The following is a 24,779-nucleotide window of genomic DNA, read 5'->3' on the forward strand; positions in this document are numbered from 1 at the left end:
CATGTAAATTTGTAAATTTCCATAATGATTTTTCCACTCATTACCATACTGGCACATGACACTTGTTGGCTTACCTTGTCGCAGTGCATAATATTACAGCTGGCTCTCAATTTTACAGTTTTTCTTAACCAGCAGTAAAAGCAATATTTCTTTATTTTTGTTAAAGTACAAATTGTAGATGTTTCCATTGTAGAGTGTTTCTATTTTGAGGCGTAACTCTTGTAATGTCCTGTCTCATGAGATCTGGTCATTCACATAAAATCTCAAGAAATTGCGACAGGGTCAGAAACAATTGAGAGGTAAACATAAGGGGCTCGCGTACTTGGACAGACCGTGTGGGGGATTCAAAAGAGCAAGTGCGGTGGCTGCCCGGGGGATGCAGGAGCAGAACTTTTGCGTATATCAACACATTTCGAAAGCCACCTCATTTTTTGGGCAATATTTGATGAGTTTTTCATAATTTCTGTGTTACCACAAAGTGCAGTTAGCATTTTCTGAGTGCAATGAAAACCTTGCTTCGATTATCTCCACTTTGCTGCAGTGAACAGTAAGCTCTTCTCTCGAATAACATGTTTCGCTTTACCGTGGCCAAGACATTTTGGGTGACTGCTGTATTTACTGTTTTTTATTTGATAGTTTTATAGAAGTCAAGGGGCTCTATTTTTACATGTGCACTTGCCGTAAAAATTGGCGTATTTTTATTTTTGCGTGGGGGCAAGTCTATTTTACTGTGTTTGGGAATTTAGCAGATTACGCTGCACCATTCTGGGCATTCCGGCTATTTTCTTTTCCATACCCCTGGTCACAGACGGTACGTAACCTAGAACTCAGGTCTAAGTTGGGGCCCAGATGGTGTGATGTGATTTTGGTTGGTTTGATCAAAGTGCTGGTAGACACATTCGGCACTCCGCTGATATGTGTAGTGGATGTCATTGTATTTTATTCATTACAATTGCGTGAATCAAATAATAATAATAAAATAATTGACTGCATTATTACTATCATCATTTGGCGCAAATCTACCTGCACCTTTCTATGAAAACACCAAAATGGGCCCTCAATGTGTGTTTTTCATCCACAATTTTGAACTCACGGTCTCAAGGCTGCATTAGCGTTTAGCTAGTGAATTTGGTACAAATTTGGGTTATGTTGCCAGAGTAGGTAAATCAAGGACCCACTGTAATTATTTCTTTTATTTTTTTTATTTTTGTGTTGAGTTCACAAAGTGTAAGCATATTCATGACATTTATTGTCTGCTTTCAAATCATGGACATCTCAAATACAAACTGAGTCCAACAAGTTGGAGCCGAGGCAGCACTTTGTGCAGTGTGCAGTGGAAAAGTGTCATGATACCTTCACATTGAGCCACACGAATGCCACGTCTTCTTGTAAACATTAAAATATTTTACTTTGGTAACAATATCCCATATTTATGCAAGAGCCTTGCCATTCTGCAACATGGGAGGATGTCAGGATGTCATTTCAGACACAGGAAACCTCTCATTCAAGGTGTTTTGACGAAAGGTCACTGAATAAATGTGTCTCTGGAAGTTCAAACGTTGTGCAAGGCATTTCCCACATCAGAGCTGAATGCCGCTCGGCCCACGTTGCACTCAGCCCAAAGGACAAAGAGCTTAGAGAGAAATGGATAGATTAGAAAAGGCCGCTGTCAGTCATTTATTATTTGTTTTCCTATCAGAGACCCTCAGTGTTGCTATTTTACTACGAACATAAACATAAAGGTTGTCGTGCTTAAGGGATTTTATAGCTGGTATAAGTATTGCGTCAGTTTTTCATGGCTGAGTCAGCTGCCCTTTCGGATTTCAAAGATGCCAAGGAAAGGCATTCATACGCCCAAGCTCCCGAGAATTCAAGATATGAGGCAAGGCCAGGAGCGTTGGCAGACGGACAGAAGCTCAGTGTTTGTCCATCATTGTCCAGCGTGTGAGGGGCCGCGCAGGGTCACTGCAACGGAAAACGCCCCAGGAAGTAGTGTCAATCTCGCGCATTTGCCTCGTTCCTAACAAGATGAACCTGTACAATTAGCAGCTAAAATGGGTAATTGTTTCAATGGCAAAGGGAGCGCTGTGAGAGGGATATTTCTCAGGGATCCGATTGAAGCAGATGGCTCTCTGAAACCTCAGACCAGTGTGATTAGATTTCCACCATGATTGCATTAGTTGACACTGTTTTGTGGGTGGGGTGGAGAATAAGATAAAAAAACAAGCTGGTTTGGAGCAGTTTAATCCTGGGAACACTGTGCTTGCATGTGTATGCCTTGGCCAAGGCAGCGTGCATGGCGATCAAAAACTCTTATCTGTTATCACAGTTGGTTGGATGTAACCATTCGAGCCCATGATGATGATGCCGCTCTGAATCCTTTGGGAAATATCTGAAACTGCTCAGAGGATGGCTACAACTCAAAACTTGTATTATTGTAATATTGTATGTCATATTGTTGCATAAGTAATAATTACTCTGTCAATCAAAACTGAACATTATTGTGTGGTGGTAATAAAGCTCCTTTGTAAAGAAAAGTTTACTATTGAACAAGTTTCCAGTAGTGTTTGAGCTTTATGTTTTAGAATAAACGATGAGCATACCACTGAATAAAAAAGGTGTATTCAAAGCCAACCGCCAATAAGCCTTGGAAATAACACACTTTTTGGAAATATCCCCGTTTTGTTAAACCAAGGATGTTATTTTTCTTATTCATTCAAACACTCATATGAAATGAGAATTTAAATACAGCTGTAATACATTCAAGAGCATAAAGAAATAGCGTAATAAAATTGTATTCACCTTTGTATGTGTGAGCCAAGCTGCAAAATAAGACACTTCATCAGTCTCTTTGCTCCAAGGTGACTGATGTAGCAGAGGAAAAGTTGGGATGATGTTTATTATAATTCTCCAGCTAAGGGGCGAGAGGAGAAGAGAGATACAAAGATCACCAAGAGGATAAACCGTGCCAACCTAAGGTAAGACTCGAGGAAAATCCTGCATTTACAGTTTGCAGTGCAATTTACAGTAAAAACACTCTCAAATCCGTTCTCCTTACATACGACAGTAAATCATCATGCTGTTATCCAAGCCAGGCAGAAATCAGGAGCAGTAAGGCAATCTGTGAAGACATCTAAATGAAGCACACATCCAATACTGATTTATGGCTCAGTGACAGGGTGAAATGAGGCGCAGGAACCGTAGCTGTGAACCAGTGCTTTATCTATCGCCTACATACACATTTGACAGAATTAAGAACATTCTAGTTTAGAAATGAGCTACCTGGACTTGAAAGCAGGCCCCTATTTAGTTTCTAATCAAATACCACTCTTTCATCAAATAAATGAAGCAGGTTTGTGAAGTGGCACTTAGGAGTAACTCATTTTCTACCATCTCCAAAAGGCTCTGATTAAAACCTTGCTTGTCACTTTTGCTCTGGCTTGAATGAATACACAAGTTGCATCCAATTATAGTCTTTGAACTGTAATTTCCTTCTTCCGCTGGGGAAAGGCAGGAGCCACCCATCATATGAGACATGCTTTAATATACCCATTTCAATAGATATGAAGCACCAGTAGTCAGATGCACAGGCAAAGAAACAGTTGGGCCATTCACTCTGGATGAAGATCCGAAATGTTTACCCATGAAATAGTAATTGGATGATGACTTATGACAGAAAGCAACAGCTGGATGATGGAGCAACTTTGTTTAACTAACAGGAATCATTGGGGAGGAATTTTGGAATTCAAACTACTTGGAAGTTAACCAGCGCCACAGGAAGGATTGGAGGCATCGAGCGTCCGCAGTACTACACTGTTGTTTGGTCAGCAAGTCAGTAAGGGGCAGGAATTAATGAGCATGATTTTCATTGTGACACAAAAGGTGCTAAACTATGCCCTTCACTTGCTCAGCTTGGCTGAAGCGGTATTGTGGTTGTGTCACAACCAGAGGCAACATAGTAAAAAATATTTGAATACCTCAAAGGTCAAAGTTTGTTATAATACAGACCATTTACCAATAGATGACTCTGACGTATAAACATTTTGTCAGATTTCCCGCAATATCTTTCAGAGTAGGTTTTGCTCAAACTTGTGCAAGGTGATGGAAAAATATCCAAAAGAGAAAATGATAAAAAGCTGATTCACAAAGGAGATGACCTCTGCTCTACCTCATAATGAGATGTTACCCCACTTTGCTGGCAGCAGTCTGCTTTTTGAATGTCTCACACACTGTTCTTCATGCAGCTTGACACTTCATCAACCTTGGCTCAGTCATTTGTAGGACACATTTCTGGAAGTAGAGCAGAAATATAATATTATCGTCTGCACAAGTTGATGTTTTGCTATAGCGAAGGAGATATGTTCGTTTTATGTGTTTAGCAGCTTTTGTTATCAACGTAATCAGGAAAATCTATTTCTCTGCTTTTGCCGGAGAAGATTGACCTGAATCAAATCACTCAATTTAATCCCTCCTATGTGGAGTATATGAAGAGCTGCCTCTTCTGAGCCAGCCTCATAAGACCTTTTTGAAAGCTAACAGTGCGGATTAGAGCTCATTGTGCACACGGTTTATATTGTATGACAAGTCTGTTGTCATGTCTTTTCTGAGTAGCAAACCCTTCTGTGATCATGAAAGAAAAGCTGCATTTGAAAGTTTTTTTGGGGGGAAAAACTCTGGAAGTTTAGTCAGTAATTACAGCAGTGCAGAAGATGCTTGGTCAGCTGACTGTGGTGAGGAGGAGCAGAAACAAATGACCTGTTGCTGCTCCCCTTCTACTGGGCAGAGGACACCGCCCAAAGCACAACATAAGTGCATGATGTCTCTCTTCCTTCAAATGAGAACTTCCTTCCTTGCGATTGTTGCGATACCGCTGTTGCCAGATTACCGAAATAGTCACATGACGTTTGACACACTTAGGGTGAGCTAAGTCGATATTATGCAAACATTTGTCCAACTGTCATCTTGCTACATGGACCAAGTTTAACTATAACATTTGATGTTTCTTGTAACTAAAAGCCATATGTGAAAGTTAATACAAGCAAGGATAGTTCTCATAAACTCAATGATACTTTCTCAGGCACTTTGATCAATAGATTTGTTTTGTCCTTGCTGAGAAGAAATCGAAAGATGCTGCCGCAGTTTATATCCTTACCCATGATCATCTTTCATCATCATAAAATGCTATGGTAAATTCCAATCCCTGACTTGCAATGAGCTACGTTCTTTTCTCCGCTCAATCATAAGTCTTTAAGTCATTCTTGCACTCTCAAGGCTATATGCACAAGGCTATGGCTGAAAGCGCTTGCTTCCAGCATGTTGACATTGCCAAACAATGGCTCATAAACAAAAATACAGATAGATTTGAAGCCCTATTATCTTCACTGCAGGTGTTCAAAGAAAAACAAAGTGAAAAATGAATCAAATGTTCCTATTTGAGTAGACACGATGATGAAGACTCCATAGCAAGTTGGCATTGAATGCGATACAAATTGAGACTGAAAGAAATTCAAAAAATGCGCCAACAACTGAACAGAAACTTTGCTTTGGACATACGTAATTATTTCATTTATAAACATGGAAAAAAATCTACTTCATGAAATACTTTATTTTTCCATCAATGTTGTGTCGGTTCGCACTAAACATACGGTAACAAACTAAAGCTGGATTATACCTGTGAAGCTTGCAGTGAGATAAACAACACTTGTGGGAGAGCTGATAGGAAAAGTGTAGACTATTTTGACCAAAAATATTTGAAAAAACAGACAGTGACTGGGTGAATGTGCTGTCTAACGTTTGGGGACAATTAGATCATGGAACATTCGGTCAATCAGTTCAACGTCAATTCTTAAGCTTTATTCCATCGGAGTAGTTTGGTGTGGTATAAATTTTGAAGAGGATTTCAAAATATAAAACAGACTGTTCCATTTTTCCCCTTCATTGGAATGACGTTGCTGTTGCTGAATGCTGTTCATACAGCATTAGCAGGTCAAAAGGGAATCATCTGCCTTGTTCTGTATTAAAATGAAATAAACTGAATATCAAGGGGAAAGGGCATCATTTAAAGAGAATTCTGAGGATTATGAAGGCAGGTTGAAAGTCGTGTTTCTTGTTTGCAGAGCAGTCAGCACACTGCACTGAACCATGTCACTATCTTACGAGTACAATACCATGTCACTCTTCACGTAGCCGATGCATCCATCACAGTTCCTCTAAACACCTGGTGCCGGAAATGCATGTCTGATCTGGATTTACCAGGTCGGATCGTATCATGGCAAACTGAGCTGAACTTTATTCTTGCCTATGATTGGTGGAAACATGGCTTTAGGGATGACAAACTGGCATTTGGTGCAGATAAATCTGCAAAAAAGGCAGTAAGGGTTGTTCTTTTGGGGGGGAATTGCATTTACAATCCATCCATCCATTCTCTGCTTATCCTCACGAGGGTTGCGTTTACTATCCATCAATCTCATTTAAAAACATCTTATCCAGTCTTGACTTTTACTTACCTAGTGGTAAGAGGAATAGGCTCTGTGCAGATTTTGTCATTGAGTGACTTGAATTATCTTGAGACACATTAGGATGAGGGCTTAGCACATCTTTCACACTTCAGAGATCTGGGATTCAAATTTGAGCTCCGACTTTCTTGTGTGGCTTTAATATGTTCTCTCCATGCTGACATTAATTTTCTTAGAATACTCTGAGTTTCCTGTAAATTTAAAAATCATGCATAAATTAAAAACTATAAATTACCCATGGGTTTGGAAAAAAACTTTTTTTTCACACACCTATGGGTAATTTAGAGTCCTGATGAGTCCTAAATGGAATTTTACCAGATCCTGAAGAAGTTCCGGTCATCAGTTTGTGCCCTCAAACTCAAGAGCTCTTGGGTCATGCAGCAGGAAAATGATCTGAAACACACCGGCAAGTTCACCTCAAAATTGCTCAAAAAGAACAAAATTAAGGTCAAAGTCAGAATTTAAATCCAATTGAGATGCTGTGGTGTGACCTTAAACGGGCAGTTCACTCTCGAAAACCCTCCAATATGGCAGTTGACACAATTCTGCGAAGAGGTGGCACAACTTGCTGTTGAATTAAGCCGGCAAAAACTCTTTCACAGAAAGTCAGATAGGTTGCACACACCGTTGGTAAATAAAAACATTATTTAGAAACTGGATTTTAAATATCATTGGGTTGTCAGTGTGATATTAATATTGGTTTGATGAAATGAAACCTTTTCAAGTAATAAATGTACAAAAAAAAGCAAGGGAGCAAATACCTTTTTCACAGCACTGTACACACACACACACACACACACACACACACGTACCACATACTCTATATGGATTGGTCAATATAAACAAGTCAGAGGCATTCATCTGCACTGGGGTTGGTGGTGTTTGTTGTCGCTACCAACATTAGTGTCGACTCACGTATACAGTAAATGTCATCAGACAACAAACTGCCTTTGCTCATGTGAGACATGTTGATATGAATTGCAATTTTGCTTTTGTAATTACACTTATCTGTGGTTTGCAGGAATGGAAAATGAGCAAATGTTTTGGTGGCAATTTGATGGTCAGATTGATTTTAATCAGGTCTATTTATTTTTGTGCCAGTCACTAGAATAAACACGAATTTTCTTTCATGATTTATTTCTTTGTGTTCTTATTCAAAGAGGACCAACGTTAACATGATGTCTGACTTTCTAAAATGAATCGCACATTTTGACCACACTGTATTTCTTAATAGGATTTTCCTTTTCATCTTTAACATGTATTCAAATCTTAGCCAAGCTCCAAATGACTTCTTTTCATCCAAACTCTTTACCTGTCAAACAAATCTGTACAAAACAAACGTATGGCACCTGATTGTGGGTACAACACAATCATTCTGTTTACCATGATGCTTTGTTGCCTTGATAATCTGACTTTGTAAGAGTTTTGGGTAACAATCATCAGAGCATTACTGGCAGTCAGTCAGAAACTAATTCAATAATGGTAAACTGCACAGGCAATTTTCCATTAATTTGATGCGTGCAATAAACACTCCCAAACAGAAATAAACGCAGTCAGTTTTCATAATGTGTTCTTTCAGTAAACGCAATGGTAAGACATGCAGCCTCGGGAACAGCCTATGCCAGTCTGTTTATCTATTTGGATTGGGGTTAAGAGCACCCATAATGTTCTGTATAGCACCCATAATGTCCATACTCACAATGAGACAAAAAAAATACCTTTGGGTATTATGATGGGTATTGTTAAGAAATTAAATGCTTAAAAAAGTCTCTAATGTGTGGATATTATTGTTCTACATATGTTGAATTTAATTTTGTGGTAAATATGATGCATCATAGATTTACTGTGCAGACTGCAGACATTGTGAAAGCAAATCACTAGTGAGTCCATTTCTGAGTTTCAGCAAAATTCTGTTCAGACACTGGATTGCAAGTAAACACAATTCAGGAGGCATGACATGATTTTCTTTGAAGATTTCAGTGCAAACTATAATATTTCATTCATGATGTGGTTATGTTTTTTCAATTACACTCTCTTGGTTGTAAGGTGATAAAAAAATCTCATGTTCAATGTGTCTATATGTACAACTTCCATACCATAAAATATCTTACCCTTTGGTCCCAATGGAACCATGTCAAAAAGTTGGATACCATGTTCCAGTACACTCTTATTTATTTATTTTTTTAGCTCTGCCAAAGAACAAGGGTCCATGGTTGGAATCTGACCATGAGAAGTTTGCATATGTGTGGGTTTTGTTCCATTGTCAAATACTGGAGGTGGTTTATATATTAGGTTAATCACCATACAGTTTCTTAGGCTGATGTTAAATGGGCCACTCAGATAGAACATCACGAAATTTAATTGAAATTTCGAACGAACGAATTCAACCAAAATTGAGCCATAACAAAATTCCGTAAATTGGTCTTGGGGTGACTGACAAAAGGATCATACAGAATGTATGATGTAAATGCATGTGTTTAAAAAAATGGAAGGGGGAATGTCTCACAATCTTCCCTTTCAACTGGAGTACCAACTTTCTACCCCTGCCAATTGCTCATTTAGAGCTCGGTTAAATGGACCAGCGACGTGTTAAAATAAAAAGGTCATATTCCAGGTTGGGGAGCGCCTCCTGAACAAGACTTCACTTTACACACACAAAGGAAGTGGTCTTCAGCGGGCAACTAATGACCGCTGGGGGCCCCTCTCGTCTGTGTTGGGGTCCTTGTTCAGAGAAGCAAATGGGCGGGGATCCATTTGTCTGCTTTTGAAAAAAAAAAAATAAATAAAATCCAAGTCCTGCTGCGATGCGTGCTGCACAAGCGCACGCTGCATCGCGCACACACTCACGCACGAGAGCGCGCTCGCATGCATTACCACTTGCACACACATTTTTTTTCAGCAGTCTGTCACAGCGGCGCATTCAACATAACGTCTACTTCAGTTCAACGTGTGCATTGGCCCTGGAACTTCTAGAGAGACGGGGTTTTAAACTCCTTCAAGACTCTGGAATATAAAATCGCACTCTATTTTCTTTCCTTTTTTTTCTTCCCATTTTCTCCTCCTCCTCCTTCCTCCACTGGTTTCCTGTTACAAAGCCTTGGGAGGGAGTTGCGCGCACAGCCCAGTTCCTCCGTAGAAACTAAATGACAGGATCAGAAGCCGTGATTTTTCTGCATCGTCCGGACATTTTATAGCAGAGGAGCAAAAAAAAAAAAAGGAGGAAAGAGAAGACGGCGTGACATTGACGAGGATGTAGAATGATTTTTAACTAAAGAAACATACGAGAAACAAATTCGCTGTTGCGGGGAAGAAGAGGAGAGGGCTATTGGGGTCTATCGGCTTGAGGAAACGCACATCATCGCTACTACAATCCGCGGAGGCAGAATAATGTAAGTTTTTATTCATGTTATGTTATATCACGCTGATGGTGATGAGGAAGGCAGTGTTCTGCGAGTGTCCATTGTTGTGCTTCCATTCTGAAATTTTGACATAGTACAGAGCATTTAATTTTATTTGAGTATTGTTTTTGCAAATGCTCTCTTTCATTGTGGTGCAACTTTATCTCCATTCATAGCGCAGTGTAAACAAAGCGCAGTGCGGTCAGCAGCAGTTGGTTGGAGAGAAAGCAACTCAGGAGTCTAAAATAGTCTAAATTCACAATAGTGGAGCTTTCTTGGATATCGTAACTGGTTACTCGCCAGCGTTTCTTCTTAAGCGACTGTGATATGATGTTAATAATACATTTGAATTTCTGCGAACTTTTATGCGCTTTTGTTTTGCGTCAACAGTTTACTTATTGTGCAGATGCTTGCAGCTTTTAGGCATGTTGAAGGAATGGTAATCATGGATTCATCCTGCACCTTTCAATCAACCCAGTAATATTGCTTTCAGCCAAATATCGTATGTAATGATAAATTGCATTATAGGTCCGCCGAAATCTTACACTTTTAAATTCATAATTTAACGACCTGTTGTCCCCCTCTGGTGTTTTGCCTTAATGAGGTAAGTATTAGCTTTGCTTGAGTGATTATTGTAATCATTGAGGTGGAGGCAGGCGTCCACTCATGGACGGCAAGGAGCTTTTTTTTCTTAAAGAAAAAAAAAAGTGGTGGCTTGAATTGGGGGGTCTTTTTTACAAGCCGAATGGTGCCAGTGCCTGTTAACTAACAGACAGCCTGGGAGGGGTTGGGGGTTTGTGTTTATGGGAGTCAGGAGGAAGACTGTCTTAATTTTATGGGAATTTACATTATATTTCCTGTGTGACATGAACCACATGTTTTTATTCCCCATCATTAGTTGTTGGTTTTTTCCATATTTTTGTCAATGGATCAATGACAAAATTATGCAGAGCTGTTCAATTAGGATTTCATTTGGGCCAAATGTAGCCAGCCAATGGACATTAGTGAATCGATGGTTTTCATTGTCAATTTTATGTTTCAATTTTCAAAATGACGTGTGTATCTTGCCACTACTCCTGTTTTTAGCCACACCTCAAAACAACACCATCAGCAATGTGGGTAAACTATGCGAGTGTTGCATTCATGGTATCAAACATTGGGAATTTTTAAAATCTTGTGAACTGACATACCCTCTGCATCTCTTGAATGCAATTCAATTCAGGGAGGTTGGACCACAGGCTCTGGGCCGCATTTGGCCCGCAGGCTGCTAACTGAATAGCAGTGATATACAGTCTAGAATAAATGGCATATCAGTGGAATATTAGATGAGAGGTCCTAAATTGGTACAATATCAGGCAGTCCTTTGTAGCGTGTGCATGCTCTTGCCGTGCTTGTGCGGGTTTCCCCTGAATATTTTGGCTTCCCTCTACATGTTGGTTTCATTGAAAACTAAATTGTCTATATGTGTCAATCATTGTTTATTTATCCTATATGTGCCCTGTGTTGGCTGTTAACCAATCTTGGGCGTAGCCCGCTTCTTGCCAAAATGTATCCGCAATAGGCTTCAGCTCACCCACCACCATAATTAGGACAAGTGCTATACAAAGTTAAGAAATGGATATGGAATATAAACAGTGGACTCTGTTATATGGGTGTTAGCTTTAGGTTGACATTTGGATTGGGTGTAGCTGTGGATAATCCAATTGAAATTCTATTTACTTACATTTGTATTTTATCAAGTCCAATTCAAAGACCCTTAAAAATAGACATAATCCTTGTATGTGAATTTCCAGAGTAGATTATATTAGATTGAGGAAGGTTAACGGAGAATTTCACCAGGCTCTCCCTGTCAGCCGCATGATGCCCAGTTTGGCAGGACAGCGTTGAAAATCAGCTTTCATGCACAACATTCTTAACAAACAAACATGCACACACACACGCACACACACACACACGCATACATACATACACACACACGCACGCACACACACGCACACACACACAAAGGGTATGTGAGGCAACATGGGAAGGAGGCTGGCTGTCAGGATGTGGAGACCATTGTCTGTCCGACAATGAAGATATCACATCGGCAGGAGTCCTATTGCGCTCTCAATGGAGTCATTAACATCTGGGGCCAAGGGCTACCTGTGTGCGTGCGTGCATGTGTGTGTGTGTGTGTGTGTGCGTGTGTGTGTGTGTGTGTGTGTGTGCGTGCGTGCGTGTGTCTCTCCTCTCTTCTCTTTTCTCTCTCTCTCTCTCTCTCTCTCTCTCTCTCTCTCTCTCTCTCTCTCTCGCTCTCTATTTTATTTTATTTTGTCAAGTGGTTGCATAAAATAAAATCACGTGAATTCAGACACGTTTCATAAGTAGACAATACAGTACATTGGCTTAAAATGTGTCGTGGTTGCCAGCGAATTGCAGTCTAATTGATTTAATTGAACATTTTGGTCAACTGTATGATGTGTGAAGTTAACATGTACTAAAACGAGGTAAAATTGACTGCAAATGATGGTCGCAAATGGCAGAGGTTCTGTCATCTCAATTAGTTTTTACAAAGTTGTTGTAAGAAGGACAACATGTCAGCTATGGGAAGTTGAGCTACTGAACCACATTGCAAAACTTCCCTCTTGCATTCCACTCGGAATTGATATTCTGCTTGATGTGACACTGGAGGCCTTCAGAGCACTCATGAAAAGTTGCTTTTAAAATTCACATCAAAAATAAAACAGCTAACAGTTAAACACACATCCCCAATAATGAAATTGCACCATTGATTCACTTTATTTGTTCCTCCATGCGTATCATCCATCTGCCTTCACCAGTGTTGATTTGATATTTTCCGCAAGCGTACACATGCTCTATGTGACAGAAATGTGTGTTTTGACACTGAAGGGTCAACATTGCATCATGCTTGCAACATCCCCACCATGCCAGATGTCCCCTGCCTGCTCTATGTTTAATTGTCATCAATGTGTCACATGCATCACGTCAACGCAACAGATACTGGAGAGGCCACATGGCGAGCAGCTGAACGCGCTGTAAACTCTCGTGATAATGGGATGATTCCAGGTTATGTAACTCAAGAGACGATTCACGTACAAGATCACACACAGAGGCCATTCAGTTCTTGTTAATGCTTGTTACTTATCTGTAAGTGAAGGATGCCTTGTGTTTTAAATGCTTTTTTTTTTGCACTTCCTTTGCCGAGCAACAGCACAAGCTCCTCGCAGTCAAAACAACATGATTGCAACTTTGATGATGCGACTCATGTCTTCTTTCCTTTTCTTTTAAAAAGCCCTTTCAAAGGCAGATTAGATTTTGTTTTTTGCTTCTGTGTGTTTTGAGCTTACTGCAGCTCTGATGCTGCCTCAATGGTATGACCCAGCTCAGTTCGCTGTGACACTTCACAGTGTGTGCTTATGTTTACGTAGCAAGTTATGGTTCATGTCAGGCCAGATGCAAGGTCTGGGGAGTTGAACAGATGGGTTGTATGCGTGTCAACCTGTGCGTGCGTGTATGTGTGTGTGTGTTTGTGTATGCCTCAGGGTAACAACAGGAGGGAAGGCTGGGCTGGACAGAGAGCCTGATGTTTAGAAATGAAGGACCCCAAGCAGTTTCTGATAATGGTATTTGTCAAGGTGTGCTGAAAGTGCTGGCATCATTAGTGCTATTGAGTCATTCATTATGATGGTGCATCAACTCCTTGGGCACGTACTCCTGTTCACATGTAATGAGATGCAGTAATAATATACAGTTTCCACTGACGTTGCATTAAGACTGTGTCGTCCACAGTGGTGATGTAATGCAATACTGACAGCTGTGTGATATTTCGATTATTTGTATTTAAACACTGATTGAGTAGAATATGCCACAAGTTATACTTTATTCAAATAAAAAGTTGCTTTACCCTCACTCACAGCACACTTCACAAACTGTAAGTCCGCTCTGAGCACTTTAACGCCTGTTGAGACATTTCTGTCAGGCCGCTGGATGAATCCGGAGGGTTTTGGCAGGGGCTGTGATTGCAGTTGTTCCGAGACAAGAAGCTCTTGCTCCTCTTGCAACTTACCCTTCCCTTTGATCGCTCTCTCTCTCCCTTTCTCTCTCTCTCTTGCTCTCTCGCTCTCTCGCTGTCTCTCTCGCTCTCTGCCAACATATGCCTCCATCTTTCCTCATGTTTTCCTCTTGTTTTAGCTCACTCCAAGTAGCATACTGGGGTCTTTTTTGCATTGCCAGAGAGTGAGCACTTAGCACTTATAGAGCTCAAATTTAATTGATCAGACAAGTGCGCGGTCAGCGTGTTTTTGAAGTGAATGCGCCTAAGGAAAGCGCTGTAATAATCCGTATGGTGTCTCTAATTGCACTGCCTGTGCTTTAAATGTCTCAGTAGAAGCAAATCAATTCAGTTGAATTAAATGAATTCTTGTCTCTATCATCTTCCAAAAGGCTTTTGTATACTCCACATTATAGACCATATGGCCGCAATAAATATTTGTCACTCTCTATGAATGATGCAGCCCAGCCCCTTCAGTGGCAATCAATAAATAAATAAACCTTTAGGGGGGGGACCTTTTTCCGGAAAGTCATACTGGTGGAAAATTCAATATGGTGCACACTCAGGGTCCTAAAGGCAAATCAGAAGAGCAAGTACACTTGGATGAACTGAATTATTTCTCCATTTGAACATTTTTACAGGATAAGCCCTTTCTGAACTGCCATTTCCCCTACTATCAGATCAGGATGATAGGTGTAATTTTCAAATTGTCACTATACTGTGGGGAGGAGTGTCACGATCCAGCGACTGGAGTTAAACACATTTGAATGGTTATTGGGACCTTCAGATGAAGCAAAAGAAGCATGTTGGGGCAACTGATAGTGGCTGCACTCTTGCATAATGTATGAATGTTCGGATGGAAGTGGAGGAGAGGCCTGACCCACTTGTTTCTTACCAGCTGACCACTATTGGCCATCTGCTCCCTACCAGTCTCTATTTGTTTCTCTCAACTAGACGGCATCACTTTTTTACTCACTTTATATTAATGCATGTGCAGTATCGTACTTAAGGGTCTTCGGAGACTGATTTAAGGAAGAATATAGAACATCATAAATGTTCGCCTTTGCGAACAGGAGGAAGAGTACAAAGACAGTGACCTTTAAGAATGTGTGCACCCATAAATGTTCCAATTCATGTCTCGTTTGAATTTTCTCTAAAGATGTGTGAAGTTATAAACCATGAGCCACCGGGTCATCTCATCAGCATTTTTGGAGTCATGTTGACATTACAGGAGTTTCCAAGTCTTCAGGGCACTGCACTATTCACTTTGTACTAACTGGGGCGGTGAATGGTGGGCAAAATCTCTCGAACATTTATCAGGTGGGATCTCTAGGCTATCTGTTCTTATTGTCATTGTTGTTGCGGTTATTGTTGAAAATGTACTTTAGAAGAAATCAAACAGATGATGCAGTAGTACAAATTGGAACACATACGTGATCCAAATTGTGGTGCCCTCATTTACAGTGGTGCTTTATTCTAGATCAGTGGTTCCCAAAGTGGGCGGTACCGCCCCCCTGGGGGCGGTGGAAAGATCTGGGGGGGCGGTGAGGAAGAAAGGGGCGGTAGGGGGGCGGTAGGGGGGCGGCAGTCGATTTGTACACAACACGCCGCTCTGGCCCAGTCAGATCCGACAGCATAGACTACAAAAGCAAAAGCTCAGGTTTGTAATTTCAAGCTTGTAATGTTCAGAATTTTATCTTATAATAAAAACCGCATTCTGGCGGTCAACATCATCTTGAGTTCAAGTCAACATGAAATTGGGGACAGTTGTGTTGTGTTGAGCTGGTTAGGGCAGTGGTCCCCAACCACCGGGCCGCGGACCGGTACCGGTCCGTGGGTCACTTGGTACCGGGGCGCCAAGCCGCACAGAATTTTTTTTTTTATCGACGATCAATTAATTCAGGTCAAGACACTCGTCCCGGTCACGTGACATGTTCCCCCAGTCGAGCCCGCAAAGCTAATATGTGGCGACAGGCTAACTAACCAGGCAGTGAAGCATTCAAAACTGCTTCAACACATGGAGACCAAGCATCCTGCAATAAAAGACAAACCTTAAATCACTTCGGGTGTCATTGTCTCCGATTACGTCTAGAGGGGACCGGCTCGTTTCTGAGAAACAAACTCAGTGCTCCCACTAATTCAACGTAATGGTAATGATATTATAAATGTATTATTTATTTATTTATATAAATGTATTATTTATTTATATAAATGCCGGTCCTTGGGGGGGGGGGGGGGCGCTAGGAATTCACTGGGGAGCCAAAGGGGGCGCCAGCCTGCAAAAGTTTGGGAACCACTGTTCTAGATGGAAAGGCAGGGACATCACCAAAAATCCCACTTCTTCTATTTACAACGCCTAACTAACAAAAAAAACATGGCTGACCACTGCTAGAAGAGAGCAGCCTCTTGTGTGGGAATACCGTAATTTTCGGACTATAAGTCGCACCGGAGTATAAGTCGCACCAGCCATAAAATGCCCAAAAAAGTGAAAAAAAACATATATATGTATATAAGTCGCTCCTGAGTATAAGTCGCCCCCCCACCCAAACTATGAAAAAAACCGCGACTTATAGTCCGAAAATTACGGTAGTACCTTTTTTTGAATGTGTTGATTGAATGACAAAATTTAACTGTCTTAATGCAGAGATTATATTACAATATGGCTGCATGGGCATCCATGAAGATTTTAGGCATCCATATTATATACCGTTGTCTTCGTTACGATTGCAGGTGAACTAGAGCCTATCCCTGCTGACTTTGAGCAAGAGTTGGAATACTGCTCATACTGGACTGGTTACCACTTAATCACAGACATGACACAGACAAATGACCATTCAGGCCCTCATTCACACCGATGGACGATTAAGAGTCTTCAATTAACTCGCATTGTTTTGAGAAAAAAAAACAAAAAAAACTCTTGACTGTGCGGCAGATTGCTAACCGCTACTTCATTGTGCTGCAGAGCCATTTGTATTAAATGGCAATAAGTAGGATAAGTCTTTTAGAGGATCTCCAAAGGATTGACTTCTGTACAGCTATATCGACTTCTGCTAGTTTAAAATGGACAAATTCCCACTTCTAGAATGCAGTTGGGAAAACAAGCAAAATGAATGGTGTGGTTTACAGACACATTGTTTAACCAAGTGCATGTTCTTTATTCATGTCAACCTGTCCAGTTACTTATGTCGATACATAAAGAGTAGCTGACATTTATATACACACATGCTGTAGATACAGTGTATTGATGTTAATGACTTTTACTGTAAAAGAAAATTTCTGGAATAGCTCAAACTGATAATAACCTTTACCCTTTTACCCTATTGAGTTGTCATCTTTTATTGTGTTTCCCAGGTCTAGTCATTGTGGCTGTGATTGAAAACGTAAAGTCTGATTGGGGAGGGATGATAAAATTCTCAGTGAGAAATCTTGTACTTGAGCCAACTGTGTTTCGGGGGCACTGTGTAAGGTGATCTGTTTTCAGAGCCCGGTGACTGCAAGTTTTGTATGCACTGACTCAGCAGATGTTTTGAGGCACAGTATCTACTATGTTTTTGTCTTCCTGTCTTATTATTATAACTTATTTTGGTTGTGGTGCTATGTGAAAGCTGTTTGGACCCTCATTGAATGCTGAGGTGCCTACTGTATTGTCAGTGGCACTGTTTCTTGTGTGTATTTTTGAATGCTTTTGCAGAGTCAGCCTATGCATTGTTTCTTAGATAATGGGCCTGGATAGGTACAGTCAACCAGTAGTGTGTGTGTGTGTGTGTGTGTGTGTGCGTGCGTGCGTGTGTATGTGTGCGTTTGCATGTGCATATATGTGTTCTTGGTGATATCAAGACCATGGTATTTTATTTTTACGACAGCTTTTTTGGCATTGTTCTCGTCCACCAGAGCTCACCCTGACTGCCAGTGGGCAGGAAGTTCTGGTAGCAAGCTGAGCGTACCCATGTATTGTAATGCAGACTCTGTTCTGCATATACAGCCCCTCCTATGCAATCGCCTCGTAAAGTTTTAAAAAGACAATAAAAAGTTATCCGGTGGCTCAGAGGCTGGTAAGCTACATCTTATCCAGGAAGGAGCTGCAGCCAGGCTAATGGCCTCTCTCCGGGGTAGGTAGTATACAGGGGCCAGTGCAGGGTTATCAGCTGCAGGAAGGCCCCTGCATGGCAGCTCTATTAGAGCTTTCATGAGCTTGAGTGTGGGCGAAGCTGAGCTCTGTGAAAGTGCAAGTAACTTTTGCCTTTCCAAGCTGTGTTCACGTCTTCCTGTTTTAGCACTCCCTTAAGTCTAAAAACACTTTTGACTTCTTCCCTATGATTCAATCTTAAGATTAAATACTGTGTGTTGCCTGTATTGGTTAAAAACAATTGCTTAAAAATCCAACATACCGTATATTCCGCACTATAAGGCGCACCTAAAAACCTCAAATTTTCTCAAAAGCCGACAGTGCGCCTTATAATCAGGTGCGCCTTATATATGGACCAATATTGAGCCACTACAGCAGGCGTGTCCAAAGTCCGGCCCGCGGGCCAAATGTATATATCTTATATATGGTCAAAGTTTTAAAATGGGCCGTTCATTGATGGTGCGCCTTATAATCCGGTGCGCCTTATATATAGACAAAGTTTTAGAATGGGCCATTCATTGAAGGTGCGCCTTATAATCCGGTGCGCCTTATATTGCGGAAAACACAGTACAGTGGAGGCACGACAGTTGAAACATATTATAGCTGGGGGTCACTGTATTTAATTTTAGTACTGCACTGATTCAGGCACTCAACAGGAGGTGACATTGTGTGAGATACTGGGGTTTATTTCATGTCAAGTCAAGTTTATTTGTATAGCCCTAAATCACAGACAAGTCTCAAAGGGCTTCACATGTGCAAATGAATTCATCATTCATCAAATTTTATTTTTTGTGAGTACGGTATCATTTCATGAACAACTATTCGGTCAGTAGAAAATACGTATGTCTAATACGGTGTGGAGAAGGTGGTGAGGTGCATTTCCTCTGACTGACGAATGAGATTCCTCCTCATGTTTGGAAATATGGCAAGTCAGGAAACATGGGGAGCCACAAGCCACTGCTGCTTTTCTTCATTAAGCAGTAAGCGATACAGTGCTCACAGCATCTGCTGACCTGTCGCTGTCTCCGTGTCCTTACCAAGATTTATTAAACACTGCTCCTTTTTGCTCCAAAAAATAGGTACAGGCTCAAATGTCGAGGCAAACTGGTACTTTTTGTTTACAATGCCACTTTCTCACTGCTACTGTCTCCGTAACACTATAAAAGCGTTTTCAGGGAAGTATTAGGAGAAAACACATTATTTATACAAATTTACACTCACACAGAATGTACAATACACACATTTATACTTGTATGATAAGCTATGCACTAGGAATACATTTTGCACTACATGATTTTATCATGTGATACCATTATTTGTGTGATTGAAGAATTGAAACCTTTCCAGAAACACACTAAGCACACCACATTTTAATACTGTAATTGAAACAAGTGGATATAATAATACAAAATGTTTCTCATCCATACTTGTCCATCCATCCACTATCGTCCACACAATATCCGTACTTTATCTTCTTCATCAGAGTTATTGATATATTGAATATTCTCAACTTTAATTATATCCTACGACAAAAGTCATGAGTCCAGCATCATATCCAGTAAACCCTCACTAGTTTGTATTCATAAGATCAAATTGTAGAACAAGGCTTTGAACTCCAACCGGTTTTAAATTGGCTTCAGAAAATGGGCAGTTCTTCCACTTTAAAGCTTATTTGACTCATGGGTCAATAAGCCTATCTCTGCTTTACATCTTATTGTTTCCAACTTGAGTCCAGCACCCACATCTCTCTTGAGCTCAGCTGTATCAGCAGCTGTAGCTATAAAAGTGCTGTTGTCGAGGTGTTAGTCAGGTTTGTGTGCTGGGGAGGGGGAATGCTGGAAAAAAGACGGTCTTTCAGCCTTTATTCCACTGCTGACTCACCTTTGACCCTCAGTGGTCACACTTCTCTAACCCTGCTCTTTTCTTCCAGTCCACTGCTCTGACTGTCCGAGGGGAGAAATAGATTTAGATAAATAAATTGAGAGACGCGGGACACTTGCTGGGATGAAGCCACAGCGATGACAGTGGAGATATAAAGGTAGAGAAAGATAGAAATAGGGAACAATATGGATGGTGGGAGAGTAAACAAGATTGGATTGAGTTGCCAGGTTAGTCGCAGCATGCTCAGAGAGGCACTCTGACGAATCAATATAAAAGATGGCATTGGTTATTCTTTTTTTTCTTGGTCTTTTTTTTTCTTTCAAAGATAGGGATTTCCGTTTCCGCTTTTCCTCGTGGGCGTAATCCTCACGTTCAAGAGAATTTTTAAAAGAAAACAGAAGTTTGTTTCTCAATGCAGGAGGTGGTAAAACAGACTCAAGTGAAATAAAGTGATTTTTATAATCGACTCCAAAAAAATCTTGTAATATATTACCACCGACTGGTCTTTTTGTGTCATGGCTGTGTCTTAGAAAAGTTTTCAAATAACCCGAATATTGTGCCCATGAGTAAAATAGACGTCAATAGTAAATTAGCCAGCTAATGAGGTTTATATCTCATTGTATATTATGAAACCTCCGATTTGATTGGGTCTTGATTGGACTGACAAATGGACAGACTGGGAACGGAAGCCTTTTCAAAGACGAGGACAGACAGGGATGGGTTGCGACTATATTACAAATAAGGACGGAGGGACGAGGACAGGAGGGTGCCTCGGTTAGAGCGAAGGATGGAAGACAGACCGGCAAAATTTGGTAAAGTGCTCATCTGTGGCTGCAGACCGGCAAAATTTGGTAGAGTGCTCATTTGTGGCTGCAGACCAGCAAAATTTGGTAGAGTGCTCATCTGTGGCTGCAGCTTCTGGAACGCAGAAGAGAAAAGTCTGGGAAAACACATGCAAGAATAGATTTGACAGGGAACGCCTTCTTTCAGATGTCTCTCTACCCACAATGCGAATTGTTTATGAAGGTGCCCAAGTGACACACTTAGGTCAATGGGAGATTCTGTGCAGCCAAAAAAGTACACGAGAGAATAAGGCTCTATAGGAACAAAATTAAAACTCACCTTTTAGTCCAATAGAATCAGAGACTCGACAAGACCACCTCATCAAATTCTTGAGTATATCAAGGCATTTTGAATGGATATCTTTAGTAGTGCCAAATCAACACCTGGCTAAATAGAAGGGAGGGATGTTAAGAGTGGAGCCACAAAAATCATACAAGTCAGAAACATGACTTGCTGTGGTAACCCTTGTGGGGGGGGAGACGAAGCACAATGGTATGTTTACTACTTTGTGGCAACGTTTTGGGGAAGGCCCTTTTCTGTTCCAGCGTGCCCCAGAACACAAAGGAAGGGACATAAAAGCATGCTTGGGTGAGTTTGTTTTGGAATGAGAGGATTGACTCCACCTTGTTCCCTATAAAAACCCTGAGCAAGCTGCCCTTTTGTGTTTGACCTTGGTGACTCTTCGGAAGAAAAGTTCAGAAAAATACAAATAGTTTTAATCATTTAAAATATTTGCAACTTTCACTTGTTCTGATGTTATTGCTCCTGTATGTATTTTTTACGAGTTACATTTCAAAGTTATATTTTCATGGATGTTCTGAGATTATTCAATAATGTACTCATTTTTGATTGGTTGCATCTTTTGGTTACCTCATTTTTTATACATTGTTACTCTGTAGAATTTTTTTGTCTTGTTTTTTCTTAAAATCCGGTGTACTAGTTTCCAATAACACACTTAGTTCACAGTGTTTCTAAAAGAAATATTTAGTATCTCTCGTTCCTGACCATTTCGAGTAACTTCAACCCCTCGTTAGTACTCATCCTGTCGTTTTATACCCCTAATCCTGGCATTCAACAAAGTTTACCTTGCCATGTTTTTTGTACTATTTAGGTAAAGGCTTCTTAAAGAAGACCAGGAAGAAGGGAAAGGCAATCTCCTGATTGGAATTTAGAATGAAGCCGGGCAAGCTGTGGTAAATGCACAATGACGCGCACGCACACACACACTCACACACAACTCCTCTCGGCCTGTTTGTGTCAAATAATCAATAACACTCTTAAAAACGGCCTGAAACTAATAGGAAGAGACAACGGGCAAGAAATGGGGGTGAATATCCATTAAATGGAAACAAAGCCATCTTGCATTGTATCTGCTTATCAGTCCCTCCTCTCTTGCTATTTGAGTATTATGAGTTAAAGGAGGCAGAATCTTATCAAATTAAACCAAATGAGTTCAGTCGATTCCCTTTTTAAGATGAGTATTTTTCTCCCTTCCACCATTCTGTCTGTATTCATTCAGCTTTTTCATATTTCGACTGCTTAACATCTTTGATTTGTGTACTAGGGTTAGGTTTCTTAAATAATTTGTGTTTTACTCCCTGTGGGAGATGGCCTCGCTTTTTAATTAATTGATTTTGAAATTGACTTAGCTGCTGTATGTGTGTTGGTGTGTGTGCGTGAGTGGGTAGATGAGAGACATGGTTGTATGTGAGTTATTTGCTGTTTTCTTCACCAAGCGTTCCCCTGACACATTGATGGATAACAGACGGAGAGCTGTGTGTTCCTCTGAGGGTGTGTCTCTACATGTGCAGCTGTCCACTGTAAGGTGGAAATAAATACAATAGACATTTTTAGCCCATGCAAAATTGCAGCCACTCATACTGTAGGTAAATGCTGGTAAGGCGTTGTGTGCTGAAGGAACTAATACAATTCATGTTGTGTCAGTATTTAAAGGTGACGGATTATGGAATTTTTAATTGCTTGTATACAAGTAGTTGAGTCTCTTAAGGGCTGTCTCCCCAGCTACCTCGCAGGTTTAGCATGTGGCATCCGCCACAATAAAGATTTACTATTTAGAGCACAGGTGTCAAACTCAAGGCCCGGGGGCCAGATACGGCCCGCCACATCATTTGATGTAGCCCGCGAAGACAAATTCTGCATCAAATCCGTGTCATTCCTAGAATTGCAAATTGTCTTCACTTTTAATAATATATATTTTTTTAAATATTTGACCAGTTTTTACTCGTCTGATTTGAAAACGAGTTATTTGTCAGTTTGTTTTGTAGCTTTTACTGTATATAATATGAGGTGCTCATACATATATTTGGGTTGACAGTCATAATGGCCCTCCGAAAGAAGCTATGACTACAATGCGGCCCGCCAAAAAAATGAGTTTGACACCCCTGATTTAAAGTGCCAAAAGGCGCAATAATCAGCCAGGTTTTTAACTTTGGTCACAAAGCAATGCAAATTTGAGTTAAGATAAGCAATTTTAAACAAAAAAAATCAATAATTAGTAGCAGAAGTTTCAAATGCAACAGGAACTCACTCTCTGTCCTCAACATGATTTATCCATTTCTTAATCTCGTTTTGGGTGCGAGTCCAAGTTCTATTGCGTGTCATGGTTTTTGTAAATTTCTCCCCAAAATACAAAATATATAATCAAATACAATTTATTAACTTTTTTTTTTTTATTCATAATGCATGTTTTTGAATTGGTGCGATTTATAGTCCAAAAATATGGTTGTTTGGCTTGAATATTTGCACACATCAGACCAAGAATTTTTCAATGCAAGAAGTTGGCAATTTTTAAGATGGCGCGAAAGAATGATTGTCTTCAAATCAATCTGGAGGCCAGCAACAAGAAAATTCTTTCCAAAGGGGCCAGTGATGGATAAATATGACTCACAATTCGGTGCATTATTGTCGGTAATGCTCCCATTTCACCTTTGTCTTTTCCTTGTTTTTCATTACTCCACCCTGTGACTGTAAGCCGCACTTGTCATTTACAAGGAATCAAACCGAAAACTAAGTGATGCTCTAAATCTTTATCTGTGTGTGTGGACATAGAATGTCAGAGACCTTTATTGAGACACCTGGGAGTTGCTATCAACTGTGAAAAAATATTGCATAATATTCTAAGTACCTGAGCTCTTAGCTGTGTGTAATTTGTCTTTTGCTTCTGCTGCATTTGCATTGCAGTTGTGTTGTTCTCCATCTGCTGTGCGTTGTTATTGAACGCCTCATGTATTATGCAGAATAAACATAGTCCATTTGTACGCTGCATTCACTGTGGGTATTGCTTCAGGTTTAGGCTTCATGAAGATTGTATTGCTCTTTGTTGGTCCATTTGAACACTGTGGAACTGATTGTGGCTTCGCTGTGTGCTGCCAGGTCCACAAAGTCTGTCACACAGTTTTTCTCTCTGTTATAATATGTATGCATTTGCTTTGTGTCTGTGCGTGCCGCCTCCTTTGTTTTACTGAGCCTGCATGACTCTTTCTTTGTGATTGCAATGGGAAAGGGAATTAGCGTTTGTGCATCCAAAGGTCTTTGTGCCTCTGTTGGTGAATATTTCTACCTGTATGTTTAACAAAAACATTCAGTAGAACATTCTAACACACACCCATGCATGCACACACACACACACACACACACACACATACACACACACACACACGCACACACTTACAAAAAACCATTAAGTCTAAATTACAAGCTGTTATAGTTTATGATGATGATTTACATGCTTGTCGCACAAAGGTAGGCCAGCTGTTTCCTCATGACGCTTAACCTAAAACAATTTTGTTCAATAACTTCATAGGAAACTGTTCTTTGTCATTTATATGCACACATTTTTCTTTGGCTCTGTTTCCTTTTATCCTATGCTTAATTATGCCATCAAATTTAACAAAGAAGACAAATTTAGGTGCCAGCTCTTAATTATTTAAATCGGGCGAGCC

At 40.4% G+C, this 24,779-nt stretch overlaps 1 protein-coding gene across 2 annotated transcripts in view; it reads left to right on the forward strand.

The window, feature by feature from the left end:
• Positions 1–9,395: 9,395 nt before the first annotated feature.
• The window catches only part of sema4c (sema domain, immunoglobulin domain (Ig), transmembrane domain (TM) and short cytoplasmic domain, (semaphorin) 4C), a 75,113-nt gene continuing 59,729 nt past the window's right edge, over positions 9,396–24,779 (forward strand). Inside the window, exons 1-2 of one of the 2 annotated variants that reach the window (XM_037257766.1) lie at positions 9,396–9,904; positions 21,929–22,010. The gene's annotated coding sequence lies outside the window, so the exon portion shown is untranslated. The remainder of the gene's footprint in view (positions 9,905–21,928; positions 22,011–24,779) is intronic. The other variant, XM_037257767.1, reaches the window with a different exon arrangement.

This window comes from Syngnathus acus, chromosome 9, assembly GCF_901709675.1.
Source record: "Syngnathus acus chromosome 9, fSynAcu1.2, whole genome shotgun sequence".
Classification (NCBI taxonomy): domain Eukaryota; kingdom Metazoa; phylum Chordata; class Actinopteri; order Syngnathiformes; family Syngnathidae; genus Syngnathus; species Syngnathus acus.